This window comes from Argopecten irradians, chromosome 3 (genome assembly GCF_041381155.1).
Source record: "Argopecten irradians isolate NY chromosome 3, Ai_NY, whole genome shotgun sequence".
Lineage (NCBI taxonomy): Eukaryota > Metazoa > Mollusca > Bivalvia > Pectinida > Pectinidae > Argopecten > Argopecten irradians.
The window spans coordinates 64,228,694-64,253,545 of record NC_091136.1 but is presented as its reverse complement, the minus strand read 5'-3'; the positions used below and the strand labels follow the sequence as shown (position 1 = coordinate 64,253,545).

The following is a 24,852-nucleotide window of genomic DNA, read 5'->3' as shown; positions in this document are numbered from 1 at the left end:
GTCAAACCATTATGGCCTTGTGTATTGTGGACTATAATTAATCCTTTTGTAGGTAATGAGTCTAATGCTGTGGATATAGCTAAAATTCTTTTGGATGGTGGTGCTGATGTCAACTCGGCCGATGTTAACAAATGTACACCTTTACACATAGCTGTTAGCTGTAACAGTGGCAAGTCCAACGCCAGCACAGATATAGAGGAGTTGTTAATATCTAGGGGAGCTAATGTGTTCTCCAAAGATAGTGATAACAGATTACCTATCCACTACACATTCATCCAGCAGGGAAAGTAAGTATTGTCTTATCTGGATCAGTGGCCTGTGCTACATGCTGGGTTCTGTTAAATTTTATGTTATATTGTGCTATCAGGGCTCTGTGCCACCTCCCAGCTGGACCCTGTAGAGTATATGTTATATTGTATTATCCAGGCTCTGTGCCACCTCCCAGCAGGACCCTGTAGAGTATTTGTTATATTGTATTATCCCAGCTCTGTGCCACCTCCCAGCTGGACCCTGTAGAGTAGTTATATGTTATATTGTATTTATCCAGGCTCTGTGCCACCTCCCAGCTGGACCCTGTAGAGTATATTGTTATATTGTATTATCCCAGCTCTGTGCCACCTCCCAGCTGGACCCTGTAGAGTATATGTTATATTGTATTATCCAGGCTCTGTGCCACCTCCCAGCTGGACCCTGTAGAGTATATGTTATATTGTATTATCCCGGCTCTGTGCCACCTCCCAGCTGGACCCTGTAGAGTATATGTTATATTGTATTATCCAGGCTCTGTGCCACCTCCCAGCTGGACCCTGTAGAGTATATGTTATATTGTATTATCCCGGCTCTGTGCCACCTCCCAGCTGGACCCTGTAGAGTATATGTTATATTGTATTATCCCAGCTCTGTGCCACCTCCCAGCTGGACCCTGTAGAGTATATGTTATATTGTATTATCCCGGCTCTGTGCCACCTCCCAGCTGGACCCTGTAGAGTATATGTTATATTGTATTATCCAGGCTCTGTGCCACCTCCCAGCTGGACCCTGTAGAGTATATGTTATATTGTATTATCCAGGCTCTGTGCCACCTCCCAGCTGGACCCTGTAGAGTATATGTTATATTGTATTATCCCGGCTCTGTGCCACCTCCCAGCTGGACCCTGTAGAGTATATATGTTATATTGTATTATCCAGGCTCTGTGCCACCTCCCAGCTGGACCCTGTAGAGTATATGTTATATTGTATTATCCAGGCTCTGTGCCACCTCCCAGCTGGACCCTGTAGAGTATTTGTTATATTGTATTATCCCAGCTCTGTGCCACCTCCCAGCTGGACCCTGTAGAGTATATGTTATATTGTATTATCCCGGCTCTGTGCTACCTCCCAGCTGGACCCTGTAGAGTATATTGTTATATTGTATTATCCCGGCTCTGTGCTACCTCCCAGCTGGACCCTGTAGAGTATATGTTATATTGTATTATCCAGGGTCTGTGCCACCTCCCAGCTGGACCCTGTAGAGTATATGTTATATTGTATTATCCCGGCTCTGTGCCACCTCCCAGCTGGACCCTGTAGAGTATATGTTATATTGTATTATCCAGGCTCTGTGCCACCTCCCAGCTGGACCCTGTAGAGTATATGTTATATTGTATTATCCAGGCTCTGTGCCACCTCCCAGCTGGACCCTGTAGAGTATATGTTATATTGTATTATCCAGGCTCTGTGCCACCTCCCAGCTGGACCCTGTAGAGTATATGTTATATTGTATTATCCAGGCTCTGTGCCACCTCCCAGCTGGACCCTGTAGAGTATATATGTTATATTGTATTATCCAGGCTCTGTGCCACCTCCCAGCTGGACCCTGTAGAGTATATATGTTATATTGTATTATCCAGGCTCTGTGCCACCTCCCAGCTGGACCCTGTAGAGTATATGTTATATTGTATTATCCAGGCTCTGTGCCACCTCCCAGCTGGACCCTGTAGAGTATATATGTTATATTGTATTATCCAGGCTCTGTGCCACCTCCCAGCTGGACCCTGTAGAGTATATGTTATATTGTATTATCCAGGCTCTGTGCCACCTCCCAGCTGGACCCTGTAGAGTATATGTTATATTGTATTATCCAGGCTCTGTGCCACCTCCCAGCTGGACCCTGTAGAGTATATATGTTATATTGTATTATCCCGGCTCTGTGCCACCTCCCAGCTGGACCCTGTAGAGTATATGTTATATTGTATTATCCAGGCTCTGTGCCACCTCCCAGCTGGACCCTGTAGAGTATATGTTATATTGTATTATCCAGGCTCTGTGCCACCTCCCAGCTGGACCCTGTAGAGTATATGTTATATTGTATTATCCAGGCTCTGTGCCACCTCCCAGCTGGACCCTGTAGAGTATATATGTTATATTGTATTATCCCGGCTCTGTGCCACCTCCCAGCTGGACCCTGTAGAGTATATGTTATATTGTATTATCCAGGCTCTGTGCCACCTCCTAGCTGGACCCTGTAGAGTATATGTTATATTGTATTATCCAGGCTCTGTGCCACCTCCCAGCTGGACCCTGTAGAGTATATGTTATATTGTATTATCCCGGCTCTCTGTGCCACCTCCCAGCTGGACCCTGTAGAGTATATGTTATATTGTATTATCCAGGCTCTGTGCCACCTCCCAGCTGGACCCTGTAGAGTATATGTTATATTGTATTATCCAGGCTCTGTGCCACCTCCCAGCTGGACCCTGTAGAGTATATTTTATATTGTATTATCCCGGCTCTGTGCCACCTCCCAGCTGGACCCTGTAGAGTATATGTTATATTGTATTATCCCGGCTCTGTGCACCTCCCAGCTGGACCCTGTAGAGTATATGTTTATATTGTATTATCCAGGCTCTGTGCCACCTCCCAGCTGGACCCTGTAGAGTATATGTTATATTGTATTATCCCGGCTCTGTGCCACCTCCCAGCTGGACCCTGTAGAGTATATGTTATATTGTATTATCCCGGCTCTGTGCCACCTCCCAGCTGGACCCTGTAGAGTATATGTTATATTGTATTATCCAGGCTCTGTGCCACCTCCCAGCTGGACCCTGTAGAGTATATGTTATATTGTATTATCCAGGCTCTGTGCCACCTCCCAGCTGGACCCTGTAGAGTATATGTTATATTGTATTATCCAGGCTGTGCCACCCCCAGCAGGACCCTGTAGAGTATATGTTATATTGTATTATCCCGGCTCTGTGCCACCTCCCAGCTGGACCCTGTAGAGTATATGTTATATTGTATTATCCCAGCTCTGTGCCACCTCCCAGCTGGACCCTGTAGAGTATATGTTATATTGTATTATCCAGGCTCTGTGCCACCTCCCAGCTGGACCCTGTAGAGTATATGTTATATTGTATTATCCAGGCTCTGTGCCACCTCCCAGCTGGACCCTGTAGAGTATATGTTATATTGTATTATCCAGGCTCTGTGCCACCTCCCAGCTGGACCCTGTTAGAGTATATGTTATATTGTATTATCCAGGCTCTGTGCCACCTCCCATCTGGACCCTGTAGAGTATATGTTATATTGTATTATCCAGGCTCTGTGCCACCTCCCAGCTGGACCCTGTAGAGTATATGTTATATTGTATTATCCAGGCTCTGTGCCACCTCCTAGCTGGACCCTGTAGAGTATTTGTTATATTGTATTATCCCAGGCTCTGTGCCACCTCCCAGCTGGACCCTGTAGAGTATATGTTATATTGTATTATCCCGGCTCTGTGCTACTCCCAGCTGGACCCCGTAGTATATGTTATATTGATTATCCAGGCTCTGTGCCACCTCCAGCATGTGTAGAGTATATGTTATATTGTATTATCCAGGCTCTGTGCCACCTCCCAGCTGGACCCTGTAGAGTATATGTTATTTTGTATTATCCAGGCTCTGTGCCACCTCCCAGCTGGACCCTGTAGAGTATATGTTATATTGTATTATCCAGGGTCTGTGCCACCTCCCAGCTGGACCCTGTAGAGTATAATGTTATATTGTATTATCCCAGGCTCTGTGCCACCTCCCAGCTGGACCCTGTAGAGTATATGTTATATTGTATTATCCAGGCTCTGTGCCACCTCCCAGCTGGACCCTGTAGAGTATTTGTTTATATTGTATTATCCAGGCTCTGTGCCACCTCCCAGCTGGACCCTGTAGAGTATATGTTATATTGTATTATCCAGGCTCTGTGCCACCTCCAGCTGGACCCTGTAGAGTATATGTTATATTGTATTATCCCGGCTCTGTGCCACCTCCCAGCTGGACCTGTAGAGTATAATGTTATATATTGTATTATCCAGGGTCTGTGCCACCTCCCAGCTGGACCCTGTAGAGTATATGTTATATTGTATTATCCCGGCTCTGTGCCACCTCCCAGCTGGACCCTGTAGAGTATATGTTTATATTGTATTATCCAGGCTCTGTGCCACCTCCCAGCTGGACCCTGTAGAGTATATGTTATATTGTATTATCCCGGCTCTGTGCCACCTCCCAGCTGGACCCTGTAGAGTATATGTTATATTGTATTATCCAGGCTCTGTGCCACCCTCCCAGCTGGACCCTGTAGAGTATATGTTATAATTGTATTATCCAGGCTCTGTGCCACCTCCCAGCTGGACCCTGTAGAGTATATGTTATATTGTATTATCCAGGGTCTGTGCCACCTCCCAGCTGGACCCTGTAGAGTATATATGTTATATTGTATTATCCAGGCTCTGTGCCACCTCCCAGCTGGACCCTGTAGAGTAAATGTTATATTGTATTATCCCGGCTCTGTGCCACCTCCCAGCTGGACCCTGTAGAGTATATGTTATATTGTATTATCCAGGCTCTGTGCCACCTCCCAGCTGGACCCTGTAGAGTATAATGTTATATTGTATTATCCAGGCTCTGTGCCACCTCCCAGCTGGACCCTGTAGAGTATATTGTTATATTGTATTATCCAGGCTCTGTGCCACCTCCCAGCTGGACCCTGTAGAGTATAAATGTTATATTGTATTATCCAGGCTCTGTGCCACCTCCCAGCTGGACCCTGTAGAGTATATGTTATATTGTATTATCCAGGGTCTGTGCCACCTCCCAGCTGGACCTGTAGAGTATATGTTATATTGTATTATCCCCCAGCTCTGTGCCACCTCCCAGCTGGACCCTGTAGAGTATATTGTTATATTGTATTATCCCAGGCTCTGTGCCACCTCCCAGCTGGACCCTGTAGAGTATATGTTATATTGTATTATCCAGGCTCTGTGCCACCTCCCTGGACCCTGTAGAGTAATATGTTATATTGTATTATCCAGGCTCTGTGCCACCTCCCAGCTGGACCCTGTAGAGTAAATATGTTAATATTGTATTATCCAGAATCTGTGACCACCTCCCCAGCTTGGACCCTGTTAGAGTATATGTTATATTGTATTATCCAGGCTCTGTGCCACCTCCAGCTGGGTGAACCTGTAGGTAATTTGTTATATTGTACCCGGCTGTAGAGTATATAGATTATATGTTATATTGTATTATCCAAGGATCTCTGTGCCCACCTCCAGCTGTACCCCTGAAGTATATGTTATATTGTATTATCCAGGTTCCCACCCTCCCAGCTGGACCCTGTTTAGAGAACCTGTATGTCCAGGCTCTGTGCCACCTACCCTGTTATATTGTATTTATCCGGCTCTTCTGTGCCACCTCCCAGCTGGACCCTGTATATGTTAGTAGTATGTGTAGAGTATAGTTATCTTGTATTATCCCAGTGCTTTGTGCTACCTCCCAGCTGACCCCTGTAGAGTATTTGTTATATTGTATTATCCCAGACTCTGTGCCAATGTCCTCCCCAGCTGGACCCTGTGAGTATATGTATTAATTGTATTATCCAGGCTCTGTGCCACCTCCGCAGCTGGACCCTGTAGAGTATATGTTATATTGTATTATCCAGGCTCTGTGCCACCTCCCAGATCTGGACCCTGTAGAGTATATGTTATTCGTTATATTGTATTATCCAGGGTCTGTGCCACCTCCCAGCTGGACCCTGTAGAGTATATGTTATATTGTATTATCCAGGCTCTGTGCCACCTCCCATCTGGACCACTGTAGAGTAATGTGTTATATTGTATTATCCAGGCTCTGTGCCACCTCCCAGCTGGACCCTGTAGAGTATATGTTATAATGTATTATCCAGGCTCTGTGCCACCTCCCAGCTGGACCCTGTAGAGTATATGTTATATTGTATTATCCAGGCTCTGTTGCCAACCTCCTCAGCTGGACCCTGTAGAGTATATGTTATATTGTATTATCCAGGCTCTGTGCCACCTCCCAGCTGGACCCTGTAGAGTATATGTTATATTGTATTATCCCAGGCTCTGTGCCACCTCCCAGCTGGACCCTGTAGATAGTATTATGTTATATTGTATTATCCAGGTTTCTGTGCCACCTCCCAGCTGGACCCTGTAGAGTATATTTGTTTATATTGTATTATCCACGGCTCTGTGCCACCTCCCAGCTGGACCTGTAGAGTAGTATGTTATATTGTATTATCCAGGCTCTGTGCCACCTCCCAGCTGGACCCTGTAGAGTATATATGTTTATATTGTATTATCCCAGGCTCTGTGCCACCTCCCAGCTGGACCCTGTAGAGTATATGTTATATTGTATTATCAAGGTTCTGTGCCACCTCCCGAGCTGGACCCTGTAGAGTAATATGTTATATTGTATTATCCAGGGCTCTGTGCCACCTCCCAGCTGGACCCTGTAGAGTATATGTTTATATTGGTATTATCCCAGGGACCCTCTGTTGCCACCTCCCAGCTGGACCCTGTAGAGGATGGTTATATGCCCCCCTGGGGCAGGAGGGGCGGGCCCAATAGGGGTAAGAGAGGTAAATCCTATATAAATCGCTACTTGTCCTAGAGTTCTGCATGTATTGCAACCAAATTTGGCCAGAAACTTCCTTAGGGGAAGGGGATCAGATTTTGCATAAATGGTGACCCTGACCCCCTTGGGGCAGGAGGGGCGGGGCCCAATAGGGGTAATTGAGGTAAATCCTATATATCTCTACTTGTCCTAGAGTTCTGCATGGATTGCAACCAAATTTGGCCAGAAACTTCCTTAGGGGAAGGGGATCAGATTTTGCATAAATGGTGACCCTGACCCCCGTGGGGCAGGAGGGGCGGGGCCCTACAGGGGTAATTGAGGTAAATCCTATAAATCGCTACTTGTCCTAGAGCTCTGCATTGATTGCAACCAAATTTGGCCAGAAAATTCCTTAGGGGAAGGGGATCAGATTTTGCAATAAATGGTGACCCTGACCCCCCTGGGGCAGGAGGGGCGGAGCCCAATAGGGGTAATAGAGGTAAATCCTATAAATCGCTACTTGTCCTAGAGTTCTGCATGGATTGCAACCATATTTGGCAAGATACATCCTTGGGGGAAGGGGAACAGAAACTTGTATAAATTTTGAATCTGACCCCCCTGGGGCAGGAGGGGCGGGGCCAAATAGGGGAAATAGAGGTAAATCCTTTAAAACGCTACTTGTCCTAGAGTTCTGCATGGATTGTAACCAAAATTAGCCACAAACATCCTTGGGGGAAGGGGAACAGAACTTGTATGAATTTTGGATCTGACCCCCCTGGGGGCAGGAGGGGCGGGGCCCAATAGGGGAAATAAAGATAAATCCTAAAAATCGCTACTTGTCCAAGAGTTCTGGATGAATTGTAACCAAATTTGGCCAGAAACATCCTTGGGGGAAGGGGAACAGAACTTGTATAAAATTTAGCTCTAACCCCCCCTGGGGGCAGGAGCAGCGAGGCCCAATAGGGGAAATAGAAGTAAATCCTATAAATCGCTACTTATCCAAGAGTTCTGAATGGATTATAACCAAATTTGGCCAGAAACATCCTTGGGGGAAGGGGAACAGAACTTGTATAAATTTTGGCTCTGATCCCCTGGGGGTAGGAGGGGCATGCCCAATAGGGGAAATAGAGGTAAATCCTATAATTCGCTACCTGTCCTAAAGTTCTGCATTGATTGTAACCAAATTTGGCCACAAACATCCTTTTGGGAAGGGTAACAAAACTTGTTTAAATTTTGGCTCTGACCCCCCTGGGGGCAGGAGGGGCGGGGCCCAATAGGGGAAATAGAGGTAAATCCTAAAAATCGCTACTTGTCCGAGTTCTGCATGGATTGTAACCAAATTTGGCCAGAAACATCCTTAGGGTTAACAGAATTCGTATAAATTTTGGCTTTGACCCCCTGGAGCAGAAATAGTGGGACCCAATAGGGGAATTAGAGGTAAATATTCAATTCTTTCAGAAAAGAAACAATGATCTTGTATTCAGAACATTACTTGGTATTACAAACCAGGTGAGCGATACAGGCCCTCTGGGCCTCTTGTTTACTATGAAAGATGATTTCACAGATTTTTAGCTCACCTGGCCCAAAGGGCCGGTGAGCTTATGTCATGGCGCGGCGTCCGCGTCCGTCCGTCCGTCCGTCCGTCCGTCCGTCCGTCGTCCGTCCGTCCGTCCGTCCGTCCGTCCGTCCGTCTGTCCGTCAACATTTCCTTTAAATCGCTACTAGTCATAGAGTTCTGCATGGATTGTAACCAAATTTGGCCACAAGCATCCTTGGGGGAGGGGGAACAGAAATTGTATAAATTTTGGCTCTGACCCCCCGGGGGCAGGAGGGGCGGGGCCCAATAGGGGAAGTAGAGGTAAATCCTATAAATCGCTACTTGTCCTAGAGTTCTGCATGGATGGTAACCAAATTTGGCCACACACATCCTTGGGGAGGGGGAACAGAACTTGTATAAATTTTGGCTCTGACCCCCCTGGGGCAGGAGGGGCAGAGCCCAATAGGGGTAATAGAGGTAAATCCTATAAATCGCTACTTGTCCTAGAGTTCTGCATGGATTGCAACCATATTTGGCAAGATACATCCTTGGGGGAAGGGGAACAGAACTTGTATAAATTTTGGCTGACCCTGACCCCCCTGGGGCAGGAGGGGCGGGGCCAAATAGGGGAAATAGAGGTAAATCCTATAAATCGCTACTTGTCCTAGAGTTCTGCATGGATTGTAACCAAATTTGCACAAACATCCTTGGGGGAAGGGGAACAGAACTTGTATAAATTTTGAATCTGACCCCCCTGGGGCAGGAGGGGCGGGGCCCAATAGGGGAAATAGAGATAAATCATTTAAATTGCTACTAGTCATAGAGTTTTGAATGGAATGTAACCAAATTTGGCCACAAACATCCTTGGGGGAAGGGGAACAGAACTTGTATAAATTTTGGCTCTGGTCCCCAGGGGGCAGGAGGGACGGGGCCCAATAGGGGAAATAGAGGTAAATCCTTTAAATCGCTACTAGTCATAGAGTTCTGAATGGAATGTAACCAAATTTGGCCACAAACATCCTTGGGGGAAGGGGAACAGAACTTGTATAAATTTTGGCTCTGACCCCCCGGGGGCAGGAGGGGCGGGGCCCAATAGGGGAAATAGAGGTAAATCCTATAAATCGCTACTAGTCATAGAGTTCTACATGAATTGTAACCAAATTTGGCCATAAACATCCTTGGGGGTAGGAGAACAGAACTTGTATAAATTTTGGCTCTGACCCTCCGGGGGCAGGAGGGGGGGGCGCCCAATAAGGGAAATAGAGGTAAATCCTATAAATCGCTACTTATCCTAGAGTTTTGCTTGGATTGTGACCAAATTTGGCCATAAACATCCTTGGGGGAAGATGAACAGAACTTGTATAAATTTTGGCTCTGACCCCCTGGGGGCAGGAGGGGTGGGGCCCAATAGGGGATTTAGAGGTTAATATTAAAATTTCTTCATAAAAGAAACAATGAACCTGTATTCAGAACATTACTTGGCATTACAAACCAGGTGAGCAATACAGGCCCTCTGGGCCTCTTGTTTAACTCTAGTTTGAAAAATTATTCTAGGTAAAAACCAAATGATACTGGTGTTCCACAATGTTTATTCTGAGTTTGTTGACTTTTTTTAACTTCAAAACTTTTTACCTGTCAATTGTTTCATTTTGTCACGGTTTCCGGAACATGGCAGTATGTTTGAAAAGAATTATGTGTGCGTTATGTTTGCATTTGATTTTGCCACTTAAAGTTGACGCAACATTATAATCAGCAGATTTGTTATTTGAAAATTGATCATACTTGTTAGTACAATACATTTACATATGGGTATTGTCCGAGAAATGTATTTTTATCAGCCTGACACAAGATCAGACAAAGGTAAAGTGCAGAACAAGGTAACATATGCCCCGCCTTTCAGTGGCCACGATAGCCGATGAGAGGCCCTGTTATTTATGGCGCTGGGTACCTCACAGCATCATCCTCCTGCTGTGGGACCTACTGTCCCAGGGAGCGAGCTATTACACAAGTGACACCCCCAACACTTGTTGTATTTTGTCAATAATATATTTTCTGGTTTGCTGTATATATAATCTATAAAATGTTTGAAACAGTTTTATTAAGAATAATTGAATTTTCAGAGGAAAGCTGAAGTGAATCGAAGGGATAAAGAGGGCAACACCCCACTATCTCTGGCAGTCAACAAAGGTCATGACAGGTAACTGATATTTCACTATCACATACACAATCTCTTCTTCATCACTCATCTAGTGTTTCGGTGCATTTTATCTTCATTTTGTAAAATCAAGGGCTTTTTGTGAATGATATCAGTCTAAGAATATATGTATTTGTGACTTGTTTGTATATTTCTAAATATCTAAAAGATAAATTGTGAATTAACTCCATGTAAGATTGTTTTGTTCTACTTTGGGTTCCACAGTATTTAATACAGAGATGATCTCTGTGTGTATATGATGTTAAACCTGGCTTTGTTTTCTGTTCTACAGCTGTGCTATCATGTTAATACAGAAAGGTGCCAACGTAGGTGATAAGGTGATCATTGCGCCACCAGAGAAGAAAAAGGACGATGAGAACAAGAAACCATCCTGGAAATGGAAGCCTGAGCGAATCCCAGAGAAAGATGAGACGAAAACTTACACTATATTCCAGGTTTGTGGTCTGTTAAATGATCAAATTCAAGTGATTTCGTTTTCATTGTGGATACTTCGTAACCAATGTATATTTGGTGTTCCTGTTGTGTATTAAATTTTATCTTGGATTTGGAGAGATATAAATGAATTGTTTGTTTTAACAGGAGGCCATTAAGAAGGAGCTGCAGGGTGTAGCACATATGGTTCTGGATAATACCACGTTAGATAGTAAGGTTATAGAGGTATGTACAGTCACATTTATAGTTGATAATGGTTTAAAAAGAGAAAGATAGAAATATATACCTCCCAAAGGGTCAGGATGACCTATTGTCATCATGCATTGTATGTCGTCTTGCGCCGTCTGTAGTGCGTAAACTTTTCATTCAAACGACTTCTTCTCAGTAACCAAAAGGCTCAAGGGTATTAATATTGGGCCTGCGGCATAATGGGATGAAGGGCTACCGAGTTTGCTTAAATGAATGACCTTGACCTTCATTTTAGTTTCACAGGGGTCAAATAGATTAAATATTTAAGCAACTTCTTGTGAATAACTAAAAGGCCTAGAGACATGATATTGGGCCTGTGACATACAGGGATGAATGGCCACCAAGTTTGCTCAAATGAATGACCTTGACCTTTATTCAAGGTCACAGGAGTCAAATAGGCTGAAATCTTTAGCAACCTCTTGTGAATAACTAAGAGCCCTGGAGACCTGATATTGGGAATGGCTACCAAGTCTGTTCGCGTGAATGGAGTTGATCTTCATTCAAGGTCACAAGGGTCTAATAAGCTAAAAGGAGGTGTTGCATATAGGGTGAAAATCCGCCCACGATAATTTTTTTGATTTTTGAATTTAAATTAGTTAATTGCATTAATACACATATGTCTATAATACTTAAAACCTGATTGAACCATTATTAGGACTACAGCGCCCCCTACATTAACACTGGTAAATTTAAAGCCTATTGGGCCTTTTACCTGGCATAAGTCATAGTAAGAACACTTAAATCACGTTTTTCTTATGATTAAAAATACCACATAAAATTGCCTTTATAACGACATATCACACTTGGCTGTGTCATATATCATTTTATCATAAATGGAACGTAAATATCAAATTTGACAGAAAATACGACTTTTTGAAGTTTTTAATTTTTCGTTTAAGCAACAGAATAAGTAAGGCACTGCTCGAATACCCTAAAATTTTGATATTTAAAATTATATTTAGGTTATCATCTTTTCACCATAAACAGCTCAAGTTGATGAATGACTGGATATGCCATGTTTTTTTAGGTTTATTTCGTCTACCCCCCGTTTTTTTTTCCATAATATCAAAGTACTGAGAGTACACTGTCAAATATTACCGACTTTACTGTAAGAGTAGAATGTGATGATGAGTTGCGTATTTCAACCAAACCTTTAAGTTATCATCATAAACTCATGTTTATAATATTTTTCAGAAATTCTACTTATCTGTTTTGAAACAGTGGGACATATAATACTGACAGTTATGATTTAACATATACACAATGCCATGTTGCATTCCAGAAACTGTATAAGCATTAAGGTAATAAATATGACAGTATGTGTCCTTTGCCGATTGTTAAAGGAGCCATCACTGTTGCCATCGTCTCGGGTAGGGTGTTAGAATTGCACCTGTTATACCCATTGCATGATCGTAAAAGGTGACTAAATTTGGTACCTTTTTTGCTTTTTTGCTAGCGTCAATCAGACATCAGACGAGGTGCTATGTCTCATTTTACCTTTAGTATCGCGAAATAATACCATCAAAAAGTCTACCAGGTACTGATTACAAATTATAAGTATTTTCTCATCCAACATCCTTCATGAAAGTGCATGCTTTCTAGATTATCTAATGAAAGTTCTAGAAACGCTTTAAAAAGTTCTAGAACTGTTCTACAACTGTTCCAGAACAGTTCTACAATGTTAAATGAGACTTTTTCAGAAATGTTCTGAAACTTTTCTAGAAATGTTCTAGACCTGCTCCAGTTTTCAATTCCAGAATATTTCTAGAATTGTTCTAGAACATTACTCTAGAACAATTTCTTGAACACTGTTCTAGAACAATTCTAGTACACTGTTCTAGAACAGTTCTAGAGCATCGTTATAGAAAACGTTGTAGAACGATTGTAGAATTTCTTTAGAATAATTCTATAACAGTTCTAGAACTGTCCTAGAACTCCTCCAGTTTTCAATTCAAGAATAGCTCAAGAATTGTTCTAGAACATTATTCTAGAACATTGTTCTAGAAAAGTCTCATTTAACGTTGTAGAAAGATTTTATTACGCTTAAGGCTATATAGCCTTACAGCGTATTGTCATTGCATGCGAGACCGGAAATGCCTTTTCGACTACGACACCACCTAGCGTGAAAAAGTACTACACCTCAGGTCCAAAAAATCCGCTTTCTAAAGCAAATATGCTGTCATGGTGTAATTATGATTGCATGAAAAAAATCTGTAGTATTTCCTTAAGTGTTATAGTTTCAAAAATGTGTCCAAATCTATAATATCATTGTCTATTAATGGAAAATAGTGAGAATAATTTGCATGAATGATAGCGATCGATGACCTAAATTCTCGCCAATCATTTGCATATAGGATGAACTTCTAGTTTAGATAACACTAAATAAAGGAATTGACAGGATTTAAGTATGTATAAGTAGGGTTGGTATGGGTACTAAATTTTGTCCTCGTGTACCCGAATTTAAGTATCCGATCCGTACCTAGATACTCGACATGTATTCCTACAGTATGTTAACGTATTCCTATGTGAACGCATCAACTTTGTGAGTTAGCTTAGTGGTACAATTTACCGATGTTGTTTGGGGCGATCTGCAGATGGAGCAAATTTCAATGTAATCATAATGAAATGTGAGGGATTTATTCTCCAATACTGCAAATGGCATTGGTATATCAATTTAATATCAATCGGTAACATCATACAATCGTAATGTAACAAGCTGACAGAGCCCAGAATGCTGTTTACCGCACATGCGCAACAGGAAGTACAAAAGAGTGACGTAGTCTTCCTTCGGATAGCCTCTGGTGTTATCATATACAGCATACCGATAGTGAAAGTAAACATGTGCGCCATTCATGATCACTTCTCCGATCATGGGAAATAAGAATTGCAACAATGTTGCTTGTGAACATGTCGTTAGCAGATGAAGTGTCATCCTTTGTGAGTAAAATAGAACAAAAGAGTGCTATTTTGTACTTCCTGTTACTGAATTTTACGTTAACACAGACATCTAACACTCAGTATCAGTATGTTTTCTATTTTGACGGATGCCCAGCCGGGAAGCCTACACATGTTTCCTACGTGTATTTTGATGGGTACCCGGGTACTTCCCCAACACGACCCGTGTGGCAATAATCAACGCCTACAACATTCCATTCGTATTTGGACACAGAAACAGCAAAAATCGTAATTGTTCATTTCGTTTTGCTTATACTTGTCTACAGTAAATAAATTACACATGAAGTGAACTTACGTGTCTCTGTGTATTTCTGCTAACGTATGTGATATAGATGTTTTATTTTATTACAAGAACAAGAACATTACTTTATATTTTGGAGCAGTTTCCTTTTCGAATTCGAAGTTGACAAAAATGAACTGCTAGCATTATTTTCTAATTTTATGACATACAATTTAATGCATTTAATTCAGTAGGTGTAACAGATTTAATTTGCCAAATTGTCCATATGGATACCGTGGTAATGGAGTGTCACATCACAAAACATAACGGTATGTAGGATTTTGTATAGTGTGTAACATACATGACAATGAATTAGCATATTGATGTAATTAATTAATATATAGCTACTGTTGTAGAGGAAAAGATATCACCTTCTGACTGACTTTCAGTCAAAGGTGATATCTTTTCTGCTACAACAGTAGCTAATCAATATAGAGATACAATTGTAGCAGGATTGGACTGGGTCGATCATCGTTGACCAGGTAGCTCAGTCGGTAGAGCACTCCGCTAGTGTTCTGAGGGTCCCGGATTTGAATCCCGGTCTGGCCGCTACATTTTCTCCTCTCCTGTTACAAAATTGGCGCCCAACTAAATAACCCACGTTGGTGTTATTTGGAAGATTCTCGTATGTCTTCGAGGGCGAAGACTTCGAGAAAGGAGGGAGGAGTGTAGCGGGATTGGACTGGGTCGATCATCGGAGACCAGGTAGCTCAGTCGGTAGAGCACTCGGCTAGTGTTCTGAGGGTCCCGGGTTCGAATCCCCGTCTGGCCGCTACATTTTCTCCTCTCCTGTTACACAATCATGCTTACACAATACATTTGTACATAATATACATGTGCATATATGAAGTTTAAGAGACAAGTGTAATCACTTATAAGGCTAGATTTTATTAAGACAAATATTATCTCTGATTTAAAAACTGGAAACATGAGCTTAAAATATTGATAAAAATTAAAAATAAAAAGATTAAAAATGATGCTAATATATTAACTCAAATTACTTGTATACAAGACTCCACAACTGACTTGAACTTAACAAAATTCTTTAAGTTTATGTTAGAGGACTCTATAACTTTTTATTGAAATTATTGCATATTTTATTAAATCTAAAATACCAGGACCCAATATTTGCTAGTCATCCACAGCAGACTCAAAATGTTGAAGAATTGAGATTATCAAGAAGCAGTGAAATAATACCGGGCATATATTAACTAGCTGCAATGGCAGATATATAAAGCTCTAGACAACTTTGTCGTCAGATCTAGGGTTACAATTCTGTCTAATTGACCGTAGTGTTGCAAAACATCTAATGATGAACATGACATAATTAGCGGACTGCAGGTTTCAAGTAAATTTGCAATTGAACAGATTTACAGTATGTAAAAACATATCAAAATGCATACGTTCAGATGGACATGTATCACTAAAGAGTAAAATAAAAATAATGTTTTGTTATGTTATGCTATGTTGTTTTATTCAAGTATTTTTGAATAAACATAATTAAACACAGTTCCCTTCAGTGATAGGGAAGGAGATTTGTTACTATGCAACTATGTCCCCTTGAAATAAAATTTCGATGGGACATTTGATCAGACAATGCGCCAAAACAACATTTTCTAGGGACATAAAGGCGAAAACAAAAATTAACATCAGCATGTATCATCAATGTTTTATTAGTCACTCATTAGTCAGTGTACTGTTGATTCAGCAAATAAGTAAATAATGCTAGCAGATGAATTTGTTCACTGATAATTTAACCAGAAACTGCTTCAAAATTTGAAGTAATATTAAACTTTTTTTTTCTTGTTGTAAAACAAAACATTGATTATATGTATGTTAGCAGAAATACACAGACATGTTACCTAGTTCACTTCATGCATCATTGTTTGTCAAATACAAAATCAGAAACATAAGTGGTATGTAGTTCATATACCAACCCAAAGACCAATTTATTTAATGTAGAAACAAAATGAAATGAACACTTACGAATTTTACTGTTTCTGTCTCCAAATACTAGGTTTACATCTAGGTTCTAACGCAGGGAACTCCCTGAACAGTATCAGATTTTGCGTTATGACATCTTTGTTTACATCGGACCGCTTATACCATTGCTGAGTGTCACGTGACAAGTCGCTTATTTAGATGAAAATCGCTAACACTCGAAGGCAGAACACGATGTATAGTTACATTTACTAAAAAAACGATAAACAAAACTCGATATTTCAATGCATTATTGGTTTGTAATACGCGTCATATAACCTCTGTATACATTTGACAAATCAGCGGGTGGGGAACCAATAAAAAAATACCTTACATCATCGTGTTTAGAAATTGGGGTCCGTCTCTAAAACCATAATATCTTACCGATGATCAATCAAAATGTCTAAGTATGTTTTTTGATGCGTCATTTATCCAACAAATGCGCGTATGGCGCAGGGCGCGTGGCCTTCCCTATCACTGCACTTTGAGTTTCTTTCCCAAATGATTTACGTGTGTTGTTTGTTTGATTAATTAACGTCCTATTAACAGCTATGGTCATGAAAGGACGGCCTCCTATGTATGCGGTGTGTTGCGTGAATGTTGTGCGAGGTGCGTGTTTTGGGAGACTGCAGTAAATTCATGTTGTGTCTTCTTGTATAGTGGAACTGTTGCCCTTTTTATAGTGCTATATCACTGAAGCATGCAACTGAAGACACCAAACAACACTCCCCACCTGGTCACATTATACTGACAACGGGCAAACCGGTCGTCCCACTCCCCTTATGCTGAACGCTAAGCAGGAGCAGAAACTACAACTTTTATAGACTTTGGTCTGTCTCAACCAGGGGACAGAACCCAGAGCCTTCCTCACAGGGGCAAACGATCATCTCAAGGCCAAAAGTGAGGCGGTGCCAATGGAGGCATTAGGAAAGATAAAGTAAGTTAGGAAGAATAGAAAAGATAAGATCCTAAATTTAGTCGCCTTTTACGATCATGCAATAAGGGCAGCAGGTACAATTCTAACGCCCTACCTGCAGGGCAAACAAAAAATTGGTTACTTGTTGTTGAAGATTTCATGTGTGTAAGGGATACCAGTGGGGAAATCATTGCAAACAAATTATCATTAGATAAACCCAGAGAAGTCTGAATGTTTTTTTCTGGTTGTTGGACATTATTCTCAGAAATCACATAAGGCGTCGCTACACGTACTGAATAGAAACATTGTCGGGAGCGCGTGAAGCATCTAGATATAGCCTAACTGGTACTGTACGCTAGATGGTCATGACCTACTTGTAAAAACTCTCCGTACATGGGAGATGCTGAAACAAAGTTAGGCTTTACTTAGGGGATATTTATGGAACTGTATGCGCTAAAGTAAAGTACAGTTTTAACCGAAAAATTATGCTTGTATACTATGTATTTCACCAACCTGTCCAAGTACATGTAAATGTATATCAGTATAGTGTATATTTGACGGAAAACTTGTTAGCATATTAAGGAAAAGGCCCTCTTCACATTATGAACAACTTTATTGAAATAAATAAAAGGTTAAGTTTCATATCGCAGGTTGTATTATGTTCCTGGCGTCGTCATAATTACAATGGGTTAGTTGACTATTTCTGTGCCACTCGACAAAACTTCAATTTATTATATTATAATTGTTATAAAAAGATTTTTAATTTTTTTTTGTTTCGGAAAGGTAGCCTAGTGGCCCTTTCATGAATAACATGAAGTTGATAATCTTTTACATTGAATGTGAAAGCATTTGAATTTTCATTATTCAAAAATGAGAATAAGAACTATGGCAGCTACCCTTGGTAACTGTGAAAAGAACAATTTGTCAAGCTTTCCTATCATTGCTTCCTAATAAACAATACTGTATGGTAGCCTTCTTAGCTTTTTGGGAAGCTAACACTTGTTTTTTATGTCTACTCGTCTGAATACCTGCAAATTAAATTTCTTCACTTGCCTTAAGCTCTCAGTACTTTCAGTACTTACTTTGATTATTCCTTTAGAATAATTCTAGAATAGTTTTAGAACAGGGGTATAAGCAACACATTCCCACCCAGTCACAGTATACTGACAACAGGCGAACCAGTCGTCCTACTCCCTTAATGCTGAGCGCTAAGCAGGGTGTAACGTGTGTCTCGGCCAGGTGACAGAACCCAGAGCCTACCTCACAGGAGCGAGCTCTCAACCGAAGGCCAAACGTGAGGCGGTGTCAAGGAAGACGTTAGGAAGTATAAATAATTTAAGTTAGGAAGACGAGATGCTATGATACGATCCTAAATTTAGTCGTCTTTTACGATTTTGCACAAGGGGCAGTAGGTACAATTTTAACGCCCTACCTGCAGGACCGCGTTTTCATCGTTAGTTCATTTTAATGTCATAAGGTCATCCAACCCGAAGGGTCAGGATGACCTATAGTCACTATGCTTTGTCCATTGTCATGCGCTGTTCGCATTTCGTCATTCGTATAAACTTTTTCATTGAAACGAATTCTTCTCAATATCCGAAAGTCCCAAGAAACTGATATTAGGCATGTAGAATGCTGGAATGATGGACCACCAAGTTTGCGGAAATGAATTACCTTGACCTTCATTCAAGGTCACAGAATTCAAAAAGGCTAAATCTTTAAACGATTTCTTGTGAATAACTAAGATACCTAGATACCTGATATAAGGCCTGTAGTATGCTGTATGAAAGACTACCAAGTTCATTTAAGGTTACAAGGGACAAATAGGCTAAAACCTATAAACGACCTATTGTGAATAACTAAGAGGCATAGGAATCTGATATTGGGACTGTAGAATGATAGCTTAAAGTCCCATTATGCTTTCACCAAACTTTGCTAAAATATACATTAACATCCCTTATGAAAGGTTCTTCATTTGGTTTCTTTACAATGAAGATAATTACGCAATAATCAATTAGTAAAGAATTCTTAAAATAGAACGGGTTGATTTGCATAGTTAAAAATACCTCGTGTATACGTATGTGTTCGATACCCGGATATAGTAAACAAAACACGCATGGCCGAGACAGAGGGCAGTTTTGAGGAAACGGTGAGCAATACAATGTTCTATAATTGTTTAGTATATGATACATATTAGATTCCACAGATTATAAATGTGTCCTGTCAAAGGTTACATATAGTTTATATAAAGCTTAATACAAAATACGTATTAATCGAAAAATAGTGGATGTAAATAGTGAAATGCATACATGGGGCACCATATGGGGTATTTTATCGTACAAATATAAACACGTGGCCGTGTCATTTTTGGTGATGATCGGTTGATTTTCTTTCCTCTCGTGTAATAATTTGAGATAAATACAGTATTAATCCAAAACTATATATAGATAAATAAATACCATGATGCTACTAATCTATTCATAATTTGAGAGTAAGGAGAGCACAGTATATCTAAATACTTAGAACATACGTAAAGAGGTGGACTAATAGCTTACTATATACATGTATTATAACTGCTTTCTATTTATTCTTTGGGTATTTTATAACGATATTCGTCTATGAAATATGTGATAGTACATGCATGTACATATAGATGAAAGATCACTGGAATCGACGCTAGTCGAGATACATCAATCTGTATGTTGTATCTATATACCGATACCTGTCGAGATTTCATTTCTATATAATTAACTGCTGATTAAATGTTTTTCGATTACGTTTCGTGTATTTAGAAAAGGATCATTATATACATCAAGTAGTGATTACCAGGTGCATGAGTCCTAATTATCGTATGGGCATTTTTAAATATAGGCCTACAATTTTATGTACACGGAGCGAATTAAACTAATCAAAGACTCGCATTTATATTAGTACAAACGTCAGTATTAGAGTGAACTAAGGGGATATAAATATTGTCAGACTATTGGAGTTTCATCATTAAAAAGACACAACATATATTATCTTGACCCTTGATACTACCTGGTTGACTATCATTTGCCGTCGGTACGTAATTCTTATATGTACGTAGTAAAAAGGAAAAGGAAATTGAAACTGAAATTTCTCTAATTTCACGAGTGTGCATTCCATTTTACGCTGAACGTGAATTATGTTTATTAGCATTCAGCCCATTTGTTTTCATAGGAAAAGTTCGATTTGTATAAAATATGTGAGAAAAAATAAGTTCGTGATGCCTGCTAGGACTTTACCAGTCTTATTTAAACGGATATTTTCCCCATTTTCTCTGCTTTTAATGAAGGACTGATCCAGGTTTTCTTTAGCTGTTTTGGTATACTTTTCCATCAGATCTTCTTCACTTGATGAACTGTATAGAAATCATTAACGGACTGTTTTTATACTCCATTTTTTAATTAGTACTATTCAATCAAACCAAACTATTCTACATTTTGTACATGCATTCCTTTTCCTGTCCCGTGCATGCAATGAATTATGAGATAAAATGAATCACATTGGCCTACATATGTGGTTCATGCACTGGTGTTTGGCTCTATAGACATTTTTTCTCTCTTTATATATTGACACAGTATTACATATACATTTGTACATGTATATATCATATATAGAGAAAAAAAAGTCTATAGAGCCAAACACCTGTGGTTCATATACATGTATCTTTACATGTAGCATAAACATATATTATGTATATATGTTTTTGCATGTAGTAATTACAAAGTTCATAATAATGATCTTATGCTACTATGTGGATTGTACTCAGTTAGTAATTCATGATCATGATCACTTGTCATTGATATATCCGATAATGCCGATATCGTCGTTGACCCTACATGTTGTCTCAAACACTGGTCTAAGTTTCATGTACATGCTCGCGATCGGTCTGCGATGGAGTAGAACATGTAGGTTTTCCAGACTTCGTATGTATGTATGTATATCTATATAGCAGGTAACGACATGGCGTGTTTGTGTTTACTTTCATTTGTTTACGAGTTTGGCGAGTCATCCCGTGGGAGGCCTCATCAGGTAACACAAACGTCCGTGTGTTCGGTTTTCATGTGCATTTCAACAAAGCTAGATTAGACCCTATAGGCATCTATAAATCTTTATTACAAAATACATAAGATCAGCAAATACCATTGCAATTATAATTTTGTTAATTGCTTGCTTTCCATTCAAGAACAAACATTTTTTGAATAGTTTTAGCCTAGTTTTATATAGAAACTACATGTAAATACATGCATGTACAACATGTATTTGTAGGTCCACGCGTGGAATGCGTGGGATCGTAACGTGCAGTCGATCGCGATCGAGCAATGCAACTTGACCGCTAAATTGTCGTTGTTTGAAGGAACGTGCAAGTGGTGATGAACGGACCCATGTGTGTTCGCTGACACGTATTTGGCGAGTCTTCAGTGCGTTCGCCATGCACGATGTTGAAGTTTGTTAGGGAAATTCCACTTTTTTGTGCCTACGCATGCGTACTAGATTGTTTTGGCTCTGGGGCGGAACTACGAATTTCCCCCTCTCCGAAGAGGGGTTTTCTATTGTTTTTTAGCTCACCTGGCCCGAAGGGCCGGTGAGCTTATGTCATGGCGCGGCGTCCGTCGTCCGTCGTCGTCCGTCGTCGTCCGTCCGTCTGTCCGTCAACATTTCCTTTAAATCGCTACTAGTCATAGAGTTCTGCATGGATTGTAACCAAATTTGGCCACAAGCATCCTTGGGGGAGGGGGAAACAGAACTTGTATAAATTTTGGCTCTGACCCCCCGGGGGCAGGAGGGGCGGGGCCCAATAGGGGAAATAGAGGTAAATCCTTTAAATCGCTACTTGTCCTAGAGTTCTGCATGGATTGTAACCAAATTTGGCCACAAACATCCTTGGGGGAGGGGGAACAGAACTTGTATAAATTTTGGCTCTGACCCCCGGGGGCAGGAGGGGCGGGCCCCAATAGGGGAAATAGAGGTAAATCCTTTAAAACGCTACTTGTCCTAGAGTTCTGCATGGATTGTAACCAAAATTAGCCACAAACATCCTTGGGGGAAGGGGAACAGAACTTGTATAAATTTTGGCTCTGATCCCCAGGGGCAAGAGGGCGGGGCCCAATAGGGGAAATAGAGATAAATCCTTTAAATCGCTACTAGTCATAGAGTTCTGAATGGAATGTAACCAAATTTGGCCACAAACATCCTTGGGGGAAGGGGAACAGAAATTGTATAAATTTTGGCTCTGGTCCCCCGGGGGCAGGAGGGGCGGGCCCAATAGGGGAAATAGAGGTAAATCCTTTAAATCGCTACTAGTCATAGAGTTCTGAATGCAATGTAACCAAATTTGGCCACAAACATCCTTGGGGGAAGGGGAACAGAACTTGTATGAATTTTGGCTCTGACCCCCCGGGGGCAGGAGGGGCGGGGCCCAATAGGGGAAATAGAGGTAAATCCTTTAAAACGCTACTTGTCCTAGAGTTCTGCATGGATTGTAACCAAAATTAGCCACAAACATCCTTGGGGGAATGGGAACAGAACTTGTATAAATTTTGGCTCTAATCCCCCAGGGGCAAGAGGGGCGGGGCCCAATAGGGGAAATAGAGATAAATCCTTTAAATCGCTACTAGTCATAGAGTTCTGAATGGAATGTAACCAAATTTGGCCACAAACATCCTTTGGGGAAGGGGAACAGAAATTGTATAAATTTTGGCTCTGGTCCCCCGGGGGCAGGAGGGGCGGGGCCCAATAGGGGAAATAGAGGTAAATCCTTTAAATCGCTACTAGTCATAGAGTTCTGAATGGAATGTAACCAAATTTGGCCACAAACATCCTTGGGGGAAGGGGAACAGAACTTGTATAAATTTTGGCTCTGACCCCCCAGGGGCAAGAGGGGCGGGGCCCAATAGGGGAAATAGAGATAAATCCTTTAAATCGCTACTAGTCATAGAGTTCTGAATGGAATGTAACCAAATTTGGCCACAAACATCCTTTGGGGAAGGGGAACAGAAATTGTATAAATTTTGGCTCTGATCCCCCGGGGGCAGGAGGGGCGGGGCCCAATAGGGGAAATCGAGAGATAAATTCTTTAAATCGCTACTAGTCATAGAGTTCTGCATGGAATGTAACCAAATTGGCCACAAACATCCTTGGGGGAAGGGGAACAGAAATTGTATAAATTTTGGCTCTGGTCCCCCGGGGGCAGGAGGGGCGGGCCCAATAGTGGAAATAGAGGTAAATCCTTTAAATCGCTACTAGTCATAGAGTTCTGCATGGAATGTAACCAAATTTGGCCACAAACATCCTTTTTGGAAGGGGAACAGAACTTGTATAAATTTTGGCTCTGGCCCCCGGGGGCAGAACAGGTGGGGTCCAATAGGGGAAATAGAGGTAAATCCTATAAATCGCTACTTGTCCTAGAGTTTTGCTTGGTTTGTGACCAAACTTGGCCATAAACATCCTTGGGGGAAGGGGAACAGAACTTGTATAAATTTTGGCTCTGACCCCCTGGGGGCAGGAGGGGTGGGGCCCAATAGGGGATTTAGAGGATAATATTATAATTCCTTCAGAAAAGAAACAATGAACCTGTATTCAGAACATTACTTGGCATTACAAACCAGGTGAGCGATACAGGCCCTCTGGGCCTCTTGTTTTTTAAAAACATGGAAATGTTGGGCATTTTTTATTAGCAGATATTTTCATAAGGATATATGCTTTACTATTCAGCAAAGTTTGGTACTTTATGACGATATTTTTTCACCCCAAAACATAATGGGGCTTTAAACGACTACCAAGTTTGTTCAAATAAATGACCTTGGACTACCTTCATGGTCACATGAGTCAAATAGACTAAAATCTTTAAACGACTTCTTGTGAATAACTAAGAGGACTAGAGACCTGATATTGTACATGTAACATGTTTGGGTGAAGGGCAAATGTTCCTAAATCATCTTGACCGATAGGTCAGGGTGACCTAAAGTGATCGTACTTCGTGCGCCGTTGTCATACACTTTTTTCATTCAAACAACTTCTTCTCAATAACTGAAAGGCGTTGAAACATGATGTTAGACCTAACGTATTCTCTAAGACGCCTTGCAGTATGCTGGAATAAAGGGCTTCAAACAGGTCAAATGTATGAAAATCTTCAAACAGCTTTTCAATATGTGAAAGGCCTCAAGAACTCAAATAGTGGGTCTGTAAAATTCCGCATGATTTGTTTACTTGACCTACTCTCATGGTAACATTTTTTAACTATATCAGACACCAAAAACGTCAATTGAAGAGTTCCTAGCGTGCAATATATTATTTGGTGCTCCAAAAAAGTTGAACAATTTCAGTCCACTGGATTCTTTTTTCATTACTGTATATAGTTTGACCATGTTTTATTGAGTGAATAATAGTCAGACATGG

At 41.0% G+C, this 24,852-nt stretch overlaps 1 pseudogene; it reads left to right on the top strand.

The window, feature by feature from the left end:
* The window catches only part of LOC138319786 (poly [ADP-ribose] polymerase tankyrase-like), a 112,898-nt pseudogene that overhangs the window by 63,447 nt on the left and 24,599 nt on the right, over nt 1-24,852 (top strand).